The following is a 21,113-nucleotide window of genomic DNA, read 5'->3' as shown; positions in this document are numbered from 1 at the left end:
GGCGATACTTTTTGCTTTATCCTTGCCTTTCGCTTTTCCTGCCCCATTAATTGAAAGAGTACATACTTTTATGTTGAAGTCAAGGTGTTCACAATGGAAATTAGTTTTCACACGATGCTATTTCAAAAGAGCCCCACAATCATCTACTTTAATTGGCAACTTCCGCAAGGTGTTCACATCGGAAATTACTTCCCCTCTTACCTCAAAAGATGAGCCAGATGTGCTTGGGATACACACAATCCCACCGAGGATTTAAGCATCCTTGTTGAAAAAATTTACTACTTTAATTGATTAACTCTCAGCTTTTGTTAGTTCTCTATGTAATGGGATCGCATGACCGCATAAATCAAAATGAAGATGGACAACATTCTACTTTCCCTTCCCATTGAAATGAAAGCCTCTCACTGCTAGAGGCATTGAAATGGTAAACAATTTACATTTTAACTCATATTTAGTGACTCGAATCATATATGGATTAGCTAAAATTTAAAAATACGTTTTTATAAATTCAAAGTATTTGTTTAATATATATTTTAATGAGTCTTAATCATGTCTATATTAATCAATGAAAAAAAAATTGATTTTTCCATTTGCTTTCACAGGACTCCTTCTTAGTTGGCCTCATGCTCGAGTGTGGTAACCCCAGCATGTGGAACACATTGTATGTGGTGTGACAACTACATGAGATTTTTCTTCACTTGCCTATTGCTTTGACCAACAATTGAGAGGTACCTCGTTCGTTCCCTACTCATTACAAACTTCTAGATCTAGTGGAACTCAAGAGGAACTTATATGGATCCTATCTTTTTTAGTTTTCCAAACATGATCTTTCTCACTATATCAATGAGCTTCATGTCTAGATGACAACATCAATTTGGGGCAATTCAGCCAAACCTCCTTCATATAATTGTCACATGAAATACCGTTTATTCTACCGCATCGTTTCTCTCTCTTTCTCTCTGCCAACCCCCCTTCCCTACCACTACCAATTAATGTCACCATCCCATAATCACTCCCCTAACCAACACCAATGATGCCTTCCACAACTTATCCCCTATCTCTATCCCCTCCCCCGCAATCTCTTTCTCTCTCTCCCTCCCTCCCCCCCCAACCCTTTGTCATGGCTCGACTACAAAATAGAGGCATCTTGTTGTAATGACACTTGACTAGATCTAGCGTCGCATTTGAGTCATTTTGACATGCATCGAGCTATACGTGACATCGGATCTCGATTAGATCTAATGTTGAGCCCAACACCGTAGTGGCCCATCATCGAGGATTCATATCTCAAGAACAAATATGTTGTTGCATCAACCAAGCACGACGCCAAATTGAGTCAATAGGATATTTCTCCATACATAACATGCTCATGTCAATATTTGCATTTTGCAAAAGAAATCTTTATCAAGAAAAAGACTTTTTCAGAGATTCTATATCAATTTTTCTATGAACCGAGTTAATTATCTTTTAAAAAATTCTCTGGTGAGGGAAAGCAAGTCTAAGTGTTCCGCCATCTTGCTTGCTTAGTTGCAAAGAAAGTGATAAGGCAAAAGTCGACAAGACCTACTCAAAAGAAAGAGGGGGGGGAGGAAGGTGGACAAAAAGTAAGTTAAAGTCTTCCACCATCTTGCTTGCTTAGCTGCAAAGAAAGGGATAAGATAAAAGCCGGCAAAACCTAAGGGGAAGATTCTAGTGATTACAAGCAAGTCAAGTCTTCTACCATCTTGCTTGCTTGGTTGCATCAAGAGAGGAGAGGCCATTATTTATCTTGAAAATATTGTATAAACTTAATAAATAAATGATGCGGCAGAAAATTATAAGATAATAATTGTACCAAAATTTGCATTTTACGATTGGGTTTCTTATGGGGTTTGCACGGTTTCTCTTAAGTATTTTAATAAAATCTAGATGTTCGACAATGCTTCATAAATATGTTATATATCAAACTCTTCAATAATTATACTATTTTTCCTTTAAAATGACAAGAGTATGCAATAGGTTTGATCCTGATGTTAATTTATCATCAAGTGTTTGAGGAAAGCTGAAATTTACATTTGAAAGCTATATGTTACTTGAAAATATAAATCAGCACAGCCAAAAGTAGTTACTTCATTAAGTTGGTCAAATTATCATCTTTATTTAAATTCATAAAATTAATTTTCTTCTCTCCTGCTTGCTTTGCTTATGTTGATCGTGATTTTTTTTTTTATGAGATTTACATTACATCGAACATTTTTTTAGTCTAGATACAATTCAACACATATATCAGATTTACAGAGTAATTGCTCCATATCATGAGAATGCTATTAAAAGGAGTAACATGTAAAACTAGTGAGATTTATGCCTTTTGCTAGGAACATACTTGTCGTTTTTTTGGCTTAATAGATAATGGACAGTTATGATGATATGAAAAATCTGATTTTTGCTGGCTCTTATTAGTCATAAATCCCGGGAATCAAAGGTATTTAGGCACTCTCCATGGCTTCATTCATTTCGCATAAAATGTTGTGGTTCTAGAAAATATTTTCCGAGAAAGCTATTTTTTAAGAAAATAACAATATTTCCCGATGTTCGCTTGAAACATGAGAATGAACTGAAAAATATTTTTCGCCATTTAGTGTGGAAAATTCAATTTGATTTCTTTTTGTGCACTCATTTTAATAATTTTTTTATTTTTTTAAAAATCTAAATTTTGATTATTTTATTTTTAAATTTTCTTTCTGCTTTTTTCCTTTTACTTTTACTTTTCTATTTTTACCTTTTATATTTTTTATATTTTTTTCCTTCTTCTTTGGTCAATCACCAACCACGGGATGGGCCCAAAAAGAAGGAAAAAAAAAAAAAAAAAAAAAAATGAAAAATGATTAAAAAATTTCAATTTTTTAAAAAAGAAGAAAAGAAAGAAGAAGAAGAGGCTAGCAAGGGTGTGAGATAAGATAGAGTAAGTGAGGAAAATGTTTTCCCCTATTTTAGAAAAAAAAATTGCTATTAATGCAAAATATTTTTCTCAACTAGTTCATTTTCTATTAAATGAACCTTGAAATATCCGAAAAACTTTTCTTGGAAATTGTTTTCATGAAACGAATGAAGCCCAAGTGTCTTCCAGAGCAATAGTAGGATAAATGGAACACCATTGGATCTTTGACTCTTCCCTCTTTATTCGATACTAATTCATATCCTCACCATGATTTGGACTATACAATGTCATTGTTGTTCTTGTGTCCATGTTGGGTACATTCCTCTAGAGTTGATTCTTGTAAAAACTAATTTCACCCTACAGTAATTATTTCTAAATTTCACGCAAACAAGTTGGATCTATTTGACTTCCAAAAGCCGGCTAGTAATGAACATAGACTTCAAAGGTGCCGTATATGTAAGTGGAATGAGTAAGTCACAAGTTCCACCATTTCACGTTCTCGAGGTTATTTTCACCAACTCTATTAATGTGCTTGGTGTAGTCTATTCCCAATTACATCTCCAATTCACCGATAGACAATGAAGATGAATACCTAGCAGGCCGTGGGGTGTTCTTCGAAGCAAAGACCATAGAGGTCTGTGGACACTACTTAATGAGGCTGCATCTTTTCTCTGTGGATGGATTGTATTATATCGACCAACATATGCCACATGCATATTTGAGAGCCAACTCATTGTTATCACCAATATGTGCTCCAGTTGGAGCTCCTAACTCAGTCCCAAAGATTTGTAATATGGAACAAGAAGCATTGTGAGCCCCTCCAACTTGAACCTTGAAGTCGAGGCAGTGGCTACCAAAAAAAATAAGAGTGAGACGTTCTTGTAATGTTTGAGGAATTTTGCCTTTATGGCCACTGCTATTTCATTGAAAAAGGTATCACCCTTCTTATTCACGAATTCGATTGACATTAGGTGTTAAAATGTAATGACTCAATTGCTTGACTGTTAATCCAAATCTTTAGGTCTTAGTCTCAATAAATTCTTCGTTTTTCATGTGATTTGCAAGTTCATTCTCTCATTCCAAGGTACAAGACATGTATCAATGGAACAAATCCACCATGGTGTAAAACAAGAGCTTGAATTATCATATCAGAAAAGCGGAATGTGATTGTTTCAAGCATGTTTCTACTATTAGTCAAATTTGATGCATGATAAATTAGTCAAAATTTCTTTAAGGAAAGTAACCCCCCCTAAAAAAAAGATACTAAATCTAGGCAGAATAAGAAAGCTTCTGGGCGGAGTAAGCATTATATTTGTAAATTAGCACAAGAATGAAAGCAGCGAAATGGAAGATGAAATTCCAAAACTACCCATATGGAATCTGCAAATCTATATAAAGCTACGACACACCATTTTGATTTGAACAAATTCTCCATATTCTTTGCAACTCAAAGCCACCTAAGGATTGGCAAGGATCAATCTAATGATCAACAATGACCAAATTTGAAAGGAAAATAGACCGGATCCTGTCTAATTGATCGTGATCTTTCTTTGGTATCGGTCATTTTCCTCACTAATAGTAATCTCACAGTGAAATATTATCTCATAACTTTTTGAACACAACGTAATTTTCTTTTTGCAATCGTAAGCTCTGTAGATCCTATAGTTTGTAATAATCCATTAAAAATTGTAATCTACCTAAATTTATAGTAAATTTCTTTTCTTATTATTAGTAAATTGTCTAACGGAACTTAACTTTTGTTTGGCGTACATAATCACCCTCACTGATAGTAATTTATCTGTAAAATATCTTTTGTAATTTTTCTTATGGAGGATGTAATTTTTGTTTGGACGTCATAAATCTTTGGAGTTTGTGCTTTGTAAAATTTCATAAAAATAGTAATTTATTTGGTTAATGGTAAATTTCTTTTTTTTTTTTTATGTTTAATGAAATATCTAAGTTGATAGTAACTTTCTCTACAATTTGTAATGTTTTGAGACTTATATGTTGGTAAATTTCATTATTCATCTTAATTTTTCTTTTATCAAATGAAAGTTTATTCACCTTTGCATTCGTAACTTTTCTTTAACGTCTACAAATTCAAATTATGACCAAAAGTCAAATTTGCAAAACAAATTTGATTAACTAGTTTTTTCCCTTTCTTATCTAGCGGTCCACGTTGAGTACGGGACCAGTCCCGTAAAAGGGGAGCTTCGACTTATGGAATTTTTGTCGCGATCAAGATGTTTTGAGCACAACAAAATAGTGTTTTCTTTTTCGCCAAACACTAAAGTAGTGCTAGAAACCTATCTTTCCAAATTATTTGAAGTTCGTTCCACTGAAATATATATAGAGGTAAAAGGTACAAATGTAAATTAAGATAAGAATTACTTTATTAATTTTTCCTTTTGCTGAGACACAGCAAACATATAAAAAGAAAATTTGAGATGACTTCTCACTTCTCATGGTCTTATGGATGCAGAGAGGCCTTTCACCCACGTTACCTTCTACCGAATTCAAGAATGAGTTAAGCCCAGGAAAGACGCTCTTTTGGAGAGAAGGAGAAGGCGTGGGGGTTGGTTGGGGGCGAAGATAGAATTTCAACAAACTTTGGGCGCGAAAACGGAATTGGCTCCAATCTCTCCCATTCGCCCGCAGTCCCGCCATGGCTGGCAAGGGTTTTGGAACAAGAGCAACTCGGGGGCGCGCACGCACTCTTGAGAAGGTTGAAATTCCATTCCTGACTCGTGCATGATCGATCGATCGATCGATCGCTCGAATCGCTCCGCAGGTTGAGATTCCATGGAGGATCGGGGCTTGGAGGAGGTGGAGAAACCTCGGTTGTGCTCTCGAGTTTGGCTTCGACGAGCAGTCCGCCAGCAAGTGCTTGGACCGTCTCCTTTCCCTCTACGGTACCTCGAATCGTCATTACCTCGTCGCCCATTTTTTATGCTGATTAGCGTTTGTAGAGGTTGCGTTGGTCCTTCTTGTAGTCTGCTTTAGGTTTGAATAGATCGGATCTGGTTCAGCGAAGTAGTCTTGCTGACGAGCGAAATGTCTGGTGCTGTTCCAACTTGATGTGTTTAGGTTGCTTTGGATGGTGGCTTTTCTTGGTTATTAGCCTAATTGCGTGGTATCTGGTCATTAGGTAATGACGTAATTGATTGTGTTGTGGGGATGATTTGTGAATTGATCGATTGTGCATTCCTAAATAAGGAGATTTATTGCAGTTAGGTTGTCATTTTGAGGATGGCCATGTAATAGTCTACCTTTTGGATTTGAATGGACTAGAGGAACTGGTTAATCCTGTCCTTAGTTCTCTGTGGGTTTTGCAGAGTAGTCTTCTTGACTAGCGAAATGTCTAATTTGTTTCTGAACTAACCGCAAATTACATATTGTGTAGATTGTATTTATTTGATCACTTTTTTTTTTTTTGTCATGGAACTTGCAAAATCATCTCTCTTTTTTTGGTTTTCTTAGGGTGACGAAGGTTGAGAGTTTATCACTGTGGACCACTGTGGCGATGATTTTCTAGCAGAACTTGCTGAAACTATGCAAGACATTGAGGATTGGGATGATTTGCAAGTTGCGGAATCAGAAGCTTGTGGAGTTTTGACTGATATGTTTGGCCAAGATACCCCTAATGACGGCGAATGCAATGTTGTGACGATGTTAATATTATATAGGATTCTCCACAACCTAAAAAAAAAAAAAAAATCAAACATTTCTTGAGGTGGATTCCTCTGCTGAAAGTGAAGACGAAGATGATATATTATATTTGGCAGTACCCTGAGCAATTCGTCCACTCAACTTTTGGCCAGACGATCTTTAGAATCCATCGTATGCTTCTGAAAACTGTGAAGTTGTCTCACTTCTTTCTGCCCCCAACAGTTTGAAGGGATTAAGAAAAAGAAAGAAAAGCATGGTGGCTTGGCATGTTTTTTCCCATGCTCAAAACTAATTTGGTTGATAGTTGTTAAGTTTGTGGCTTAAGTTTTTGATTCATGGACCTGGATTTGATTAGTCCTTCTCAGAGAACTCTTGGGAAACGCTTTCCACTCGTCTCATTCGTTTTTGACTGACTCTTGCAATTGGGATTTTGGTTAGTGAGAAATTGATTTTTTTCTTATTGTAATTCTCTCTGGGTCACTGTTAAACTACTCCGGTTGATGTAGATGAAACTGCCCGTCCCCTTAAATTAGTGTGTCACTGTTCTTTGCTCTTAAAATTATGTGTTTCCTTGATCATTTCCAGTTTGCTTGCAATTCTGCTCAGCAAAAAACCTTACGCAGTGTACCTGTATAAAAGCATTTAGCAAATTGCTTATGAGGGCTTTCATCTGATCAAATGCATACTAGACACTCCTAACTTGCCAGTTACTTCCACAGTCTGTAAGATCTAAAATGACTTATATAAGTACTGTTTGGTCAGTAAAAACGGTTCATTCTTGTTTTGGATATAAAACAATAGCTATATTTCTCAAATAATTTGAAAGTGTGGTACATCAGTGTTGAACTTAGCATCCAGCGTCTTTGATAGGTGTGTTTTGCAAAATGGATGCTCGGGATTTCTTGGTGCACAATTTTCATTTTCCATCACCACGTGTCAGAAACTATTTATGGTGCTGAAGAGGCTTATTTGTGTTGAAGCACTGTAAGAGCACTGTCACTCATGGTTTGATATCATCAGTTTCAAATAAAAGACATCGCTCTCAGATTTCGACATGCAAACAACGAAGTCTGAGTTATGAGGAATTGCAAGCCTTGGATGACATAGAATTGGCAAATGTTGTAATATTCGGAAACAAGGCATTTCGACCAATGTAGCATCAGGCTTGCAAAGCTTCTGTAGCCAAGCAGGATTGCTTCATTCTCATGCCCACTGGAGGTGGTAAAAGTTTATGTTACCAGGTCAGCGAAAGTTAACATTATTTCATTTGCGTATTGATTGAATGTAGAAGTATGCATGGAGACAATGTTTAGAGCACAAGCCCTGTGCACTTTGGTGAATGGTTCCACCAATTATATACTAGACGGGCAGACCTATTTATCGAAATTTAAGCTATAAAATGATCTTGCAATCTGCTTTGTTAGAACTATTGAGAAGTTTGTGCTGAAATACAGGATATTCTTGTTCTGCCTTTGCCCATCTCTGTCCATTCCGTAATTTCTAGAACTTGAGGTTTGTGCTATGCTTCTAGGACCTTCTAATTACTTACTGGAAAATTTATCTTGTTTTTGCATGTAAGTGTTGTCATCAGTCACATTTCAAGTCCAATTCAAAAGGGTTATTAAGTCAAAGAGGAATAAGTATTCAAAATACTTGCACCAAATACGGACTGTATATGTCTATATATCCTATGTAGATATGTGCTATGTCATCATCTCAACTAAAGGTGATCATTTCCATAATTGGTTTGAAATGGATGTCCTTTCATATAAGATGGATCTTGGAAGTATGCAAAATATCGGGTCCACTGACACATGAAGGAAGATATTAACCTGAATTTATTAAGTTGAATTATCCTAAAATGTTTTCTGTTCAGTCTTGAAGTAGTTCGTATACGTTTCTAGCTGAAGTAATTATAAGACAAATAGTGATGACTAGTGCTTTCTGATCAGCTGAAGATGAACAAAAGAGTTATTCCCCCATCCCTTCATTTGCTCTTCTGGTGTTTTTACCCTTCATTTCAGCTGTCAGCAACTCTTAAACCAGGTGTCACAGTTGTTATATCTCCCTTGCTATCTCTCATCCAGGATCAAATAATTACTCGAACCCTCAAGTACGGAATACCATCAACTTTCTTGAACTCTCAGCAAACCACTGCCCAGGCAGCAGCTGTCCTCCAAGAACTAAGGCAAGGTCTGTGTTCCTACTGAAGTATATCCTACCATACAATCTTTATCCCGCCATAAAATTTTTTGCTCCATATGTTGCAAAGGATGTACATTTTTATGTAGTTATTGAAAAGATGCATGCCTAAGATGTTTCCCTTAAAAAAAATTAGCATCTTGGCCTTCCGAGAGAAGTATATCATACTATCCAATCTTTGTCCTGCCATAAAATGTTGGGCTATGCTCCATATGTTGCAACGGGATTTCCATCGGACTTCTAAAACTTTTTTTTTCTTTTTGGCTGAGTGTTGGGATTGTCAAGTCATTAATCTTCACTGCTTTACCTGCCTTTTCAGGAAAGATAAACCATCGCGCAAGCTGTTGTATGTGACTCCTGAAATGATTGTGGGAAACTCATCATTTCTTGAGATATTGAAAGGCTTGCATAGAAAGGGACTATTTCTGATACATTGTAACTTTTTCTGAAAGTTTCTTTTGGACTTTTTGATATGCGGCCATCACGCATTGCAGGCACAACTAACTGGTTTTGTTGTTGATGAGGCACATGGTGTGAGGTATGCTCTTTGGCATCCTTGTATCTGAAGCAAAGATCATGCTAGAGTTACATTAAAAGGAATAAGTATTTATGATGTTCGCACTGCAAAAGTATTGTCCTTGTTCGAGATAGAGAAAAGCAAGTTAACTTTTATATATGCTGACTCAAACTCTTTTTTTTTAACATTTTTACTTCTGTGTTTCTGGCCTAATTACATTGTCAATGTCACGCTGAACCTTCTGAAACCCCTAAAACCTAGACCTTCTGTGGAGTTCTAGTATAACAGAATGCAATATTGAAATAACTAATTATGGAAATGGTCTAGTTGCTACTTTTGTGAAAAATCAGTGGCACATCATTTATCATAGTAAGCACAATGCAGACAACTAAATTTAGCTCCACGGAAATTACTTTCGGAAGTAATTGAAAGTGTCCATGTTTGGCACAATAGTCAGGTCTTTTACGCTGGTTCTTGTCTCCCTACTTATTCTTTTAACTTTTATACCATGTATTAACAACTTGAGATATAAGGCAAAAGTTCATGCATGTGATCATTGATTGTGTTTCTTATAAGGTCTTTATTGGACTTGCTCTGCCAGTGCGATTTTGTGAAAGGAACGTATTGCTGTTTTGAGCTTTTCTCGAATATGTGAATGATTGTAAACGAGTAAAGTTTATTGATCATTACTTTCTTGATTGTCATTATTGCAGTCAATGGGGACATGATTTTCGTCCAGATTATAGGGGACTAGGATGTCTCAAGCAAAACTTTCCATAAGTCCCAGTGATTGCCTTAACTGCAACTGCCACTCAGCCAGTTTGTGAGGTACAAAACTTGCACATTATCCTCCAAATTATGTTGAAGAAATCATTTGGGTCTGATTGAAATGTACATCCATTGCAGGATATCCTAAAAGCTCTCAGGATCCCCCATGATCTTGTTCTCTAGACAAGCTTTGACAGACCAAACCTAAAATATGAGGTGATATTTAAGACCATGGAACCACTGAAGCAGCTTGAAGAGCCAGTGCGATGACCCGAGTCCCCTCGAACTCAGCCACTGCTTGCCCGCGGGTTTCTTCCACTGCCCGGACCTCGATCTGCTGCCCCTCACCGGAGCCGGTGACCGGCGCACGGACCAGAAGCTTGAAAGGGATAAAAAAAAAAAAAATCATTTAGATAGTTCCTTTTTATTTACTTTATTTATATTTATATTTTTAATGTTATTCTCACTTATTTACTTTTTTTCTTTAGTAGGATTATTATATGTTCCAACATGAAAGTGCCCCCTCAATCAAGGGATTGATAGTCCGATTTTCGCGCAAATCCGACTTCGTAATCCCTTATAAAAATCGACAATCCAATCTAAGCCCGAGATTTGATTCGCGATTTAAAATTAAAATTAGTCAACCCAATCTCACGCGCGAGATACGGTTCGCCAATTTTTAGATATCAATATTATCTTGCTTGATTTGATATCGTGTGTTTGGATCAATTTTTATTTTCATAAGAGAAAAAAATTCAAATTAGGATTAAGTATATTTTAGAATATTCTTAGTCTTAGGGTTAAAATCGCAATCGATTTGAGTTTTTTTTAAATAAAAAAATCAAAGGAAAAATCCGAGTAAGGACTAGGTTTGTTTTTGTTATCTTGCATATTAAGATTGCAATCTTATTATGAATTTTTTAATAAAAAATCCAAAAAAAATGCATTCATTTAGGTTGTTAGTTTTTTTGAATTGCATGTTAATTATGTGAAAACTTTAATTTCGAAATTAATAAAAAACCATAAAAATCATTATGCATATTAGATTAGAATTGCATGCTTCATTTTAAATTTAGATCATATTTTTAAGATAAATGGCATTTTAGATTTAGATAATGTCTTAGTTTAAATTAGGATTTAATATGACTTAATCCTAGTTTAAATTAGATAGAATCTTAATTTAGCTAGATCATTTGAAATTTCATAAAAAATTTGTCTTAGGATAAATTAGTTGCAATTTCTAGGATAGGGCTAAAGAAACATTTTGCTAATTTGTGTGGCATAGTGGATCGCCTCTCAAAGGGTGAATGTGTTGATATTGCAAAATACTTGAATGATAAGTGCAGTATAAAGACGGTGTACCATCATGCTGGATTAGCGGCCCATCAAAGAGTAGTTGTTCGAAAGAAATGGCATACTGGAGAGGTCCTGGTTGTATGTGCAACCATTGCTTTTGGAATGGGAATAGACAAACCTGATGTTGTAAGTTGAAATGGACTCTAAGCCTTTGCCTATTTTTAGTTTTAGAGTCAAGCTGACATGCTGGCAAATACTCAACTAATTTACATTTTTTTTTTTTTTTTTTAAGTTTTAGTTTCACTGATTGGTTTATTAGTGTGCTTGGAAGTAAACTTTGCTGGTTCCATGGTCCAGTGGCCTGGTAAATTGTCATTCTTGGTTATTGATTGCAACTAGCGAATTATGTGTTTTTTATCAAGTCAGATTCTTTCTTCCATGCATGGCACTTCGTTGTGCTGAAATTAAGTTAAACTAGGATAAAGTTCTTTTCTTTACTGTAAAAGTGGCAAATGATTCTGATCTAATTTGTCCTCCTGTTATAATTTTTTATCATATTTCAACTTTGATGGGTCAGTAAGTATGTGTTGTGTGTATTATTTTATTTTTTTATGGCATGTGGTCAGCGTTTTGTCATCCACAACGCAATGTCCAAGTCAATCGAAAGCTATTACCAAGAATCAGGGAGGGCAGCAAGAGATAATCTACCAGCAGTGTCCATTGCTCTATATGCCAAAAAGGATTTCAGCCAGGTTGTGTGCATGTTAAGGTGTGGTCAAGGGTGTAAAACTGAAATCTTTAAAAGTGCAATGGCTCAAGCTAGGAAAATGCAGCAATATTGTGAATTCAAGGAAATCCAATTTGTGTTCTCAACTTCAATCTGATGATCTCACCTAAGTGATGCTTCTTTTATGCGTTTACACTTTCCACTTTGTTCTATTGATTGCTGTTAGTGTTCGTCTGGCATTACCCCGTCTGGATGCTGGATCATTAGATGGGTCTGTTGGCAACATATTCACATAATAATGGACCCTTTGGGCTAAACTCATATTCCGCACACCTAAATGGAGCAAAGTCTATTGATAAATGGGTGTTTCCTCTCTAATTTGTGAATTTTTAGGATGAGTGTCAGAGGCAAACCTTATTTGTGTGCTTGGCGAGTCTTTGAATCAGAAAGACTGTAAATATGGTTCTAATCCTTGTGACAATTGTCTCAAAGCCTCTTCATAAAGGTAAACCTTTTAGGTGTCAACTCTCTTGAGGGCGAAAGGAGGTACCAACATGTGCATGATCTTGAGCTGCATAGTTCTTCTGGTTCCATCATCCGCAATTATTGAAAGACCACATGGTATGGAGGGGCAAAGGTCCTTAACTATGGACACGGAATTCTTCAGTTGTGATGATCTTGTCATCTCATGTTTGTCTTTTCCTTTCATCTGCTGACATGTTCCTTGTCTAGAACTAATTATTTTCGTGAGGAGAACAAAATGTGGGTCGACATATAAACCAGAGAGGCATATGGGAACACACCCTCCAGTCTTGACTGCAGAAGAAAAAGTTTCTTGTTTCAGTTCAACAAAAATTAACAATGAAATAAAATTATACAAGCGCATGTTGCAATTCTTCTTTCCCGTTTTCAATTAGTGATGAATGCATATCATGACTGCATCTAAAGTTAGTTTACTTGCAGATTCAATTTTTCAAGTAGTATATCTTAAGATACAATCGATTGGTTGAAAACCTTTATTAGGGTACGATCATCAGTTAATCCAACTATTGAACATTGCCGGCTTTCTGGCCAGCAAGCATTGCATCGATGGACTGGATTATTCAAGTCATTAGTGGACTGGGATCTTAGATCCCCATTATGCAATAGTTTTTGAGAGAGCACATGGCAATGCATCTATAATTCGATACCAAGAGATTTAACATGGTTTTATTATTCCTGGGTCAGGGACAGCGTTAGATTCATTTTGACTTGGACGTGTCAACTGCCCAATAATGTTCTCACAGGGCACTTATCAGTTGTTTCTTTGTTGTATTTGCTTAACAACTCACGGTGATGATTGCATGTGTGTGTGTGTGTGTGTGTGAATTGCAGCCAACGCTTTGCACTCAGAAGAGTAGTTGGAATCCGCACGGTTTTGATGACGACACAGCATCGCACAAGGCGAGGGAAATTGACAGTATTGGCCCAGAAGAAGATAATTCATTTATTGCCTTTGGAAGTGAGGACAAAATTGTTCCTCTGAATGTTAGTGCGTGCATGAGTCATTTGAAAAGGATTGTTTTGGAAATATATTGGACTGGGGGATTCTCTTCGGCCTAGGAAAGGAAGAAGAAATTTTGGGGTATACCCATTGTCCTCTGAAGACCACAGAGGAGAGCCCGTACCGTAGTAAATCTCCAGGTAAGGGCAAATAAATTCTGGAAGCTTGTAAGAGGGTAGTAACTGCAGCTCAGATTGCATGGGATTTTAGAGGAAGAACAGCTGTTACATGGGTCGAAATAGATAAATGAGAAATAAACAAATAATCCTATAGATTCCATATATCAATCGGCAGAAATCTCCTATTTTATAGAAGTGGCAGCTAGTTAATTATCGTCGAGCTTGGTTGGCTCTATGATAACATAAGTATCAAAATTACAAGTTTGAGTTGTGTCATAACCGAAAGCGATTGATTTGTGCCCTTCAGTCCAACTAAATAATGAATTACCAACATACTGTTTAGTTGCGGTGATGGATTTGCTATCGTCGAAACTTACATTATAGGCGATACTTGATGATAATGACTTAAATCAAACATTCTGTAATTAATAGGAAAATTGTATGGTTACAATCAGGGATAAACGATGCGAATTGACTATCTCTATCCTTTAATATTTATAAAAGGATTGGAAGGTGATTGTCCTTGTTGAGGAATTTGAGATGGTCCCCTTATCGTTTTAAAGAGGACCCTAGTGGCTATAACACCAGCTAGTTTTTTGGTTACGACTCTAAGCCATGGACCATGCCACATCCTTCTATGCGATACATGCGCATGATTGTACATCATAAGAGTGATCGAATTGGATAAAGTGATTTAAGTCCCCCAAAAGAAAAAGGAAAATGCAAGTTAATGGTGACTTTGATGCGACAAGAAACACTAGTTCGAATTAGACTGCCTGTTGTGGGGTATTCCTCATTTGTACATTTTCCTTGGCTTACACCATATCTATTTAAGTATTCTTTATCCCAAATCTTACAGGGATTGTACTCAAATAGTCATATTGTTGACTATATATTGTCATTGCATGTATGGAAATTTCAAAGAACCATCAAAATTGGAACCTCTAAAAGATTTGATTATTGACTGTCGAGGAAGGTTTGTACGGTGACTCCATTTCAAAATTGGGACTGCAACAAAGTCATTTGGAATGTGCATTCGAATTTCAGAAAAAAGGGACATGGTATTAGCAGATAAGCTACCTAATGATCTTAAGTCGATTTCGATTAAATGCTGAGTATCACGTTGTCTTGTTCTCACATTTGACTACCAAGACCGAAATTGGCTTTGTTTTTGGTCAACGGAGGGGGTCTACGTTTCATGCATGTTATGACCAAAAAAAAAAAAAAAATGGCAGTATTTGACCCTCAACCCAAGACTATTCCGTAGCATCGCGTAAGAGGTAAAATAGGTAAAGAAAATGAAAAAAAGGAAACACGTGAATTATGCTTGATGTCTTTGAGTATTGTAATTCATTTTTTTGGAGACGCACACTAAAGCCAAACGATTTGTCTTTTCCGTTTCTTTCCCCGCAAGAGAAAAGATCGTTTAAGAGAAATTGACGTTAATAATCAATAAATTTTGATTCGACATGTGATAATAATTTATTCAATGTAATCCTTAAATTATTCTTTAAACTTGTCATAGACTTATTTCTTAATTCATATTTGATGTGATGAGCTATTATATAAATTGGCTATATTCCAAAAAATTGGTCATAAATGGTTTTAGGGTGGTAAAAACTAAAATAATATGTGTAAATGGATTCATGCTTACTCACCTCTATGACTCTCTTTTTCCTCTCTCGCCCTCATTCAATCTTATGCTCACTTTACGCTTTCATCTCAGTTTTAGCATGAATTTTCCTAAATTAGATTAAATATGAAAGTGTTCTAGTCACGTGGTTAGATTTGGTATTAATTGGCTTGATTACGAGTTACTAAATTTGTATTGCGTTGAAATGTGTCAAAATGAGTTGAACTGATCAATTTGAGTTGAACTATTTTCAACTTAATCCACTCATTTGATGAGTTTACTTTTTTTGATTAAATAAGGAAGAAAGTCATCACATTTCCCTAATTTATTGCCAAATGTGCAATCTAGTCACTTAATTTATTTTTGTCACTCTATCAAATTGAAATGTATCTTCTAGAAAAAAATTTCACGACAAGATAAATAAGTTATATGACTCAATTTTTTCTAAAGTTGAAATACCATTCTGTGTAACTTGTTCTATAAAACATTATTAGTTACAACATGATATGCCAACAAATTTTTTAGCCCAAAAGAACATTGCAACCTACCAAGTATGCAAAGTAAAAATAATAACCGAAAAATTAATCCCATTAGATTTGGGAAGCAGGAACCTTTCCCTGACCCTTTCTGACAGGACAACAAAAAGACACCAACCAGCAAAAAGGAAATAGCAACTTTTTCTCCAATTTAAACTGGCTTAACTCACAAGACTGACACGTGGCGGTCGGACACGGCACCCTGACTCTCTGAAAAAAAACAAATTGAGAAAAAAAAAAAATAAAAATAAAAATCCTTTTTTAATAGCAAGATCGCTGTCTCTTCCTCCTCAGATTTTAATGCTCAAAAACCCAGTCAGTCTCTCTCTCTCTCTCTTCTTCCTTCTTCCTTTGGACACAAATTCCATTTTACTTTTCATTTTTTTCCACCATTTTTAAACTCTCGAACTCCTCGCATTCTCTCTCCTTTCCTCCTCTTCTTCCTCCTCCTCATCTTCTTCGTCTCGCCAGATCTCTCTCTGTAATTGGGGTCAAGTCCGCCGGGCAATCCCGGCGTTTGCCCCTTCCCCGGGCATCTCGCCGGCAATGCCGGCTCAGATCTACTGTCGTTACCTTGATGCGCGACTCCGTGTGCTCTTTCTAATCCTCACACCAACATTCGGCGGACGGTAAGTGTGAATCTTGGGTTCGCGCGAAAAATTTGTGATTTTGTTGGTGTGCGCTACTGTTCTGTTTATGTGTGAATCTCCACTTCAGTTTAGAGTCTGGACTTAGCAGGGCGAGGTAGTGAGGTCGTGTTCTACAAGCAAAGGGGGCTTCAGGAGTTTGGGAAATGCTGTGTGAATGAATCGTGTTTCATTTGAGTTATGTGGGAATGCTTGGTGTTGGTTCGGATAATGCACCGAAAGTGGTTGTTGGGTCGATTCTTGGCAAACGTGGAATTAGAATTATCCGAGCAGTGAGTCATTAAATGGTTGCGGATAGGGATGGAGGATTATTGAAATTTGGATAATGTAAACTGGGTCTCCATTGTTGATGCGTTCTCAAGTAATTTTGTCTGAGAATTAGTTGAATGCACTTGCCGAAGTTGCAAATTTACTCTGGATGTGGTTGTTCTGGGTCTTCCTATCTGCTCTTTATGTATGTAATTTTGTTTCTGTTCTTTCTAGATACCTGTAATTGAGAGATGGAGGTGGAGAAAAGACGGACAAAGGGAGGCTTCCTACAGTTTTTCGACTGGAATAGCAAGTCCAGGAAGAAGCTGTTCTCAAACAGTCCCGATATACTTGGTGCTGGTACGACCCACATTATCTTTTTATCAATTTTGTTAGTCACGGCCGCGCATTGCTAGCATATGAAAGTTTTCTGGTGGAGATGGCCATATAGTGCTATTAACGTGCTTTGTTTCTTGTTATAGAAGTAGTTAAGCAAGGAACAGATGATGCAGAGATCTTGGCGAAGTCAAGAGCCTCGTTTAGAAGTCAAAGTCAATGATATTCTCGTGCCAGGAAGTTTCACTGTTTCTCATTTGAGTAATCAAATTCCCAACTAAGTATATTACCGGAAACCAGGGTTAAATCAAGTATAGCTATTTCCCATTTTAAACTATAATTGTCACTAAACCTTGAAATGATACAGCTTTTCTTTTCAAACTCGTAAAAGTGTTTTCATAAGTGAAAACAAGATAAAGATATGTGCATTTTCACACGGCGATCAGATATCAAAGGGAAATTATGCAAGCAAATTACTGGACCTTAATCTTGAAGAAGTACAGGATATTTCTGCAATTGAATGAGTGCACTTCCTGGTCAATTCTACAAAATATTTCTCACCATTTTGTGTGATATGCTTCTGAATCTCCTTCCATTTATCTAAGGAAGGACAAAAAAATTGAAGAACTGGAGGATAACCAGCAGCAGCAGCTATATCAAATAATCAGTACCTGCAGGAATTCCCATGACACACAATATCAATCCAGTAAATGGAAGAACTCAATAAGACTCTTGAGGTACAACACGGTGCTCAGCTATATCAAATAATCAGTACCTGCAGGAATTCCCATGACAGACAATGTCAATCCAACAAATGGAAGAACTCAGTAAGATTCTTGAGGTACAACACAGTGCTCAGCTATATCAAATAATCAGTACCTGCAGGAATTCCCATGACACACAATGTCAATCCAGCAAATGGAAGAACTCAGTAAGACTCCTGAGGTACAACACGGTGCTCATTACGGCATTGGTAAAACCAATTAATGGTGACAAGTTTCTTTAGAACACATAAAGCCCACTGCACGAGAACAACAAATTAATTGATAAATACAGTTTATCTCTCGAGATGGTATTCATAAAAGAATTTGCACAGGGAACATTCAAAAAAATATAGAGGAAACTCTTCCTCAGTTCAGCCAACTCAATCAGAGTACTACCCACGATGCTTTCCATACTTAGTGAAAAAGCATAATGAATCTCATTTAAAGTGGTTACACCTCAACGAGATACAACAAATTCGCAACTCTTAAACTAAATTCAAAGTATTAACTCCAGGACTTAAACCTTGTATTTTGCAGCCAAAATATTCTTCGCAATTACAAATCTAAAATCTGCTTAAGTTTTGGTCTGTAGAACTCCCCCCATTGAAGTTACCAATTTCTCAATCTCAGCCTGCAGATTCCAGGAAATGGTGAAACATTTAAAAAATCAAGGGGTCACATAGAAGGATACATAGATAAGGATAAGTGACGCGCCACACTAAATTGGAGAGACGAGTAACAACAAAGATTACAAGCTAAAAAATCATTCAAGGCCTAACTTATCTAGGAACAGGCATATCTTCTTATCCATCTCAAATCCAGATGTAAGGACTTCGACACGATCCATCGCAAGACAAACAAGTATACCCTTTTTGAGGTAGAGGTCTCCGTTGTTCTTTCGCACACAAAACCACACACTGCGGACCTGCAAGTAACCGAATTATCCCCCATAGAATCGACATTTTTTTCCCAGGCAGAAGAACTCCTCTCGACTTGCTTGACCAGCACGTTGACCCCAATGCTTCCGCTTTCGTTTCTCAACTACAAGTCCTGGTTTAGCATTTAGCAGCCTCGAGTAAAAAAACCAGAAGATAAAACTAGGACGAGAACAAGATCTTCACCGACTAGCTTCCACCCTTTCGCCTGAAGATCCTCGAACTTCCCCTCCAAAACGACGAGCCCATAGCTCTCGATACGTAAAAAACAACCTCAAACCCGTTTCTCAAAAATGAACCCAAAAGCCGTAACGCCGCCCAATCCCAACGTACTCACGTGATCGGGGAGAAGAAACGGCGTGAAAATCGCGGGGCCCACCCCTGGAAGCAACAGCTCCCTTCAGCTTGAGCGCGTCCAACGGCTCGGGAGGCACCAAGTTCCTCGGCATCAGCACGTTCATCATTTCCTTTCTTCCTTCTTGGAAGAGGCTGAAGGAGGAGCGACTTGGGGAAAATTGACGGGAGTGAGCTTTTTCCGAATTCTTCCCCAAATTGGGATTGATTAGGGTATGAGAAAGCGCGGGGAAGGGGTTTTTTCTTGGGTTCTTTTCGGATTTTCCTTTTAATTCCCCTTTTTTGCTCTTAATTTTGTGGATAATTTCTCAAAAGCCCTCTAACTTTCGCACCGTTACATGACTGCTCTCCAACTTTGAAAAAGTTTACATGCCCTGCGTGGCCGCCGGCCTAGAAGGGCCACGAAAAGAAAATAAAAGAAAATAATTCAAAATGATTCGGCCGAGAGAAGCGACGAGCAATTGAAGCGAGCGTGACCAAGCCTTCTAGAATAGGTGAGCTGTCGTGTGAGAGAGAGAGAGGCCTAACAGAAAAAGATTCGGCTGAGAGGAGCGCGGCTGATTTGGCAGAGAGAAGGGGGGATGCTCGACGACGGGGACTGATGAAAAAAAGGTATCGTTCGGCCGTGGGGTACGGACATCCGCCGTCAAACGCTTATCTCTGGGAACTCCGTTGCTTGGCTTTATTTAAAACGGAGCCGAAACGGTAGCAGGGTCTCGTTTCCCCTGGTCCACGATCACGCTCGTTTTGAATTAGCTGTCCCTTTTGTTGTGTTTGAGCGTCACTTGCTATTCTCTTTTGAGTCTGGACACGAGCTAGAGTTTAGAACGGGTCTACGACCTCTCTTTAGTCCGTGCTCATCACACGCTCGATATGATGCCTTAGTGTTGTTCTAAAGATGAGACCGGGGTTTTCTTTTCTTCTGTGAAAGCATGTCGAGGATCCATTTAAATATTTTTTCATCGAATTGAAATGTCTTTGATTTGATGTGGGATGAATGAGACACCGAGGTGTATGTTCATCGACATGCTGTATTACTTTCAGTTAGACACCTGAAACTCATTCTACGAAATGTTCCAAGAAATATGTAAGAAATAGCTGCTGTTTCTGTTCGAATCTGAAGGTGCTGGTCATTAACTTGATTTCCATGAATAATGAGATCGCTATGTTGCATTTTGTTTGATATATGTTGTGTCTCCTTCATTGAATGGGATGAGTGGACGGTGTAGTGTGATGGAAGATGTTGGAAAGTGAGCTCGTTTTATTTCGGTGGTGGTCCATGCTGGTCGGAACGGATGACCGGCGGGGTGCCGTCATGTAAGCTCTGCCTGGGTGTATGAGTTCGAAAAATGAGAGAGAAGAAGTTGCATAGAATGAAAGCTTCAGAGGAAGAAGATGACCATAAGAAAAGGATGAAACAGGGGAAAAGACAAAAAGAGAAAAGAAAAAATAATATTGGAAATATCTAAAATTGGTTTCCTTTCGGACGCCGGTCGGATCCAAGTTGTCGGATTGGGTTAATGGTCTGGATTGGATTACCCGCCCGTTTTCCAAAATATAATAATATCAAATATTAAAAAAATAAAATAAAAAAATTAAATTTTAAATTAAAAAAAAAAGAATATTAATAATGATATTAAAAATTATAATAATATAAAATGCTAAAAATCGAAACCTAATCAAGTATTGTTTTCTCCACTTGAGCTTAGGCTCAAGTCGACTCAATCCTCACATAACTAGGAGTTAGCAGGCCTAGCAATAAAACTTGGCAGCAAAATTATGTAAGCTGATCATCTAGTAGTTACTTCATGCGAAGAATAAAAAATGCTAAGCATACACCACGGCTATACAAAGATAAAAAGGCAAAGAAAGAAGCTATGGCATACCATTTTGAGTATAGC

General features: G+C 37.3%; 1 protein-coding gene and 2 long non-coding RNA genes across 11 annotated transcripts in view; 2 read left to right on the top strand and 1 right to left on the bottom strand.

The window, feature by feature from the left end:
* Nucleotides 1-21,113, bottom strand: part of LOC104429707 (disease resistance protein RUN1-like) — a 55,107-nt gene that overhangs the window by 17,008 nt on the left and 16,986 nt on the right. The window lies entirely within an intron of this gene.
* LOC104429384 lies at nucleotides 5,402-10,332 on the top strand. 3 transcript variants are annotated; one of them, XR_005553129.1, is made up of 7 exons: nucleotides 5,402-5,829; nucleotides 6,398-6,757; nucleotides 7,457-7,827; nucleotides 8,674-8,779; nucleotides 9,108-9,326; nucleotides 10,019-10,133; nucleotides 10,212-10,332. It is a non-coding gene; the product is annotated as an uncharacterized LOC104429384 (long non-coding RNA). The 3 variants fall into 3 exon arrangements; XR_005553127.1 differs by having other exon boundaries at nucleotides 6,398-7,827; XR_005553128.1 differs by lacking the exon at nucleotides 9,108-9,326 and having other exon boundaries at nucleotides 6,398-7,827.
* On the top strand, nucleotides 16,251-18,230 carry LOC104429245. Of its 5 annotated transcripts, none has more exons than XR_005553133.1 (3): nucleotides 16,251-16,556; nucleotides 17,058-17,183; nucleotides 17,769-18,230. It is a non-coding gene; the product is annotated as an uncharacterized LOC104429245 (long non-coding RNA). The 5 variants fall into 5 exon arrangements; XR_005553132.1 differs by having other exon boundaries at nucleotides 17,765-18,230; XR_005553131.1 differs by lacking the exon at nucleotides 17,769-18,230 and adding an exon at nucleotides 17,309-17,549.

The sequence above is a fragment of the Eucalyptus grandis genome, chromosome 7 (genome assembly GCF_016545825.1).
Source record: "Eucalyptus grandis isolate ANBG69807.140 chromosome 7, ASM1654582v1, whole genome shotgun sequence".
In the NCBI taxonomy this organism is placed as follows: Eukaryota; Viridiplantae; Streptophyta; class Magnoliopsida; order Myrtales; family Myrtaceae; genus Eucalyptus; species Eucalyptus grandis.
The sequence above is the reverse complement of the archived record's forward strand: the minus strand, read 5'-3'. Positions and strand labels throughout refer to the sequence as shown.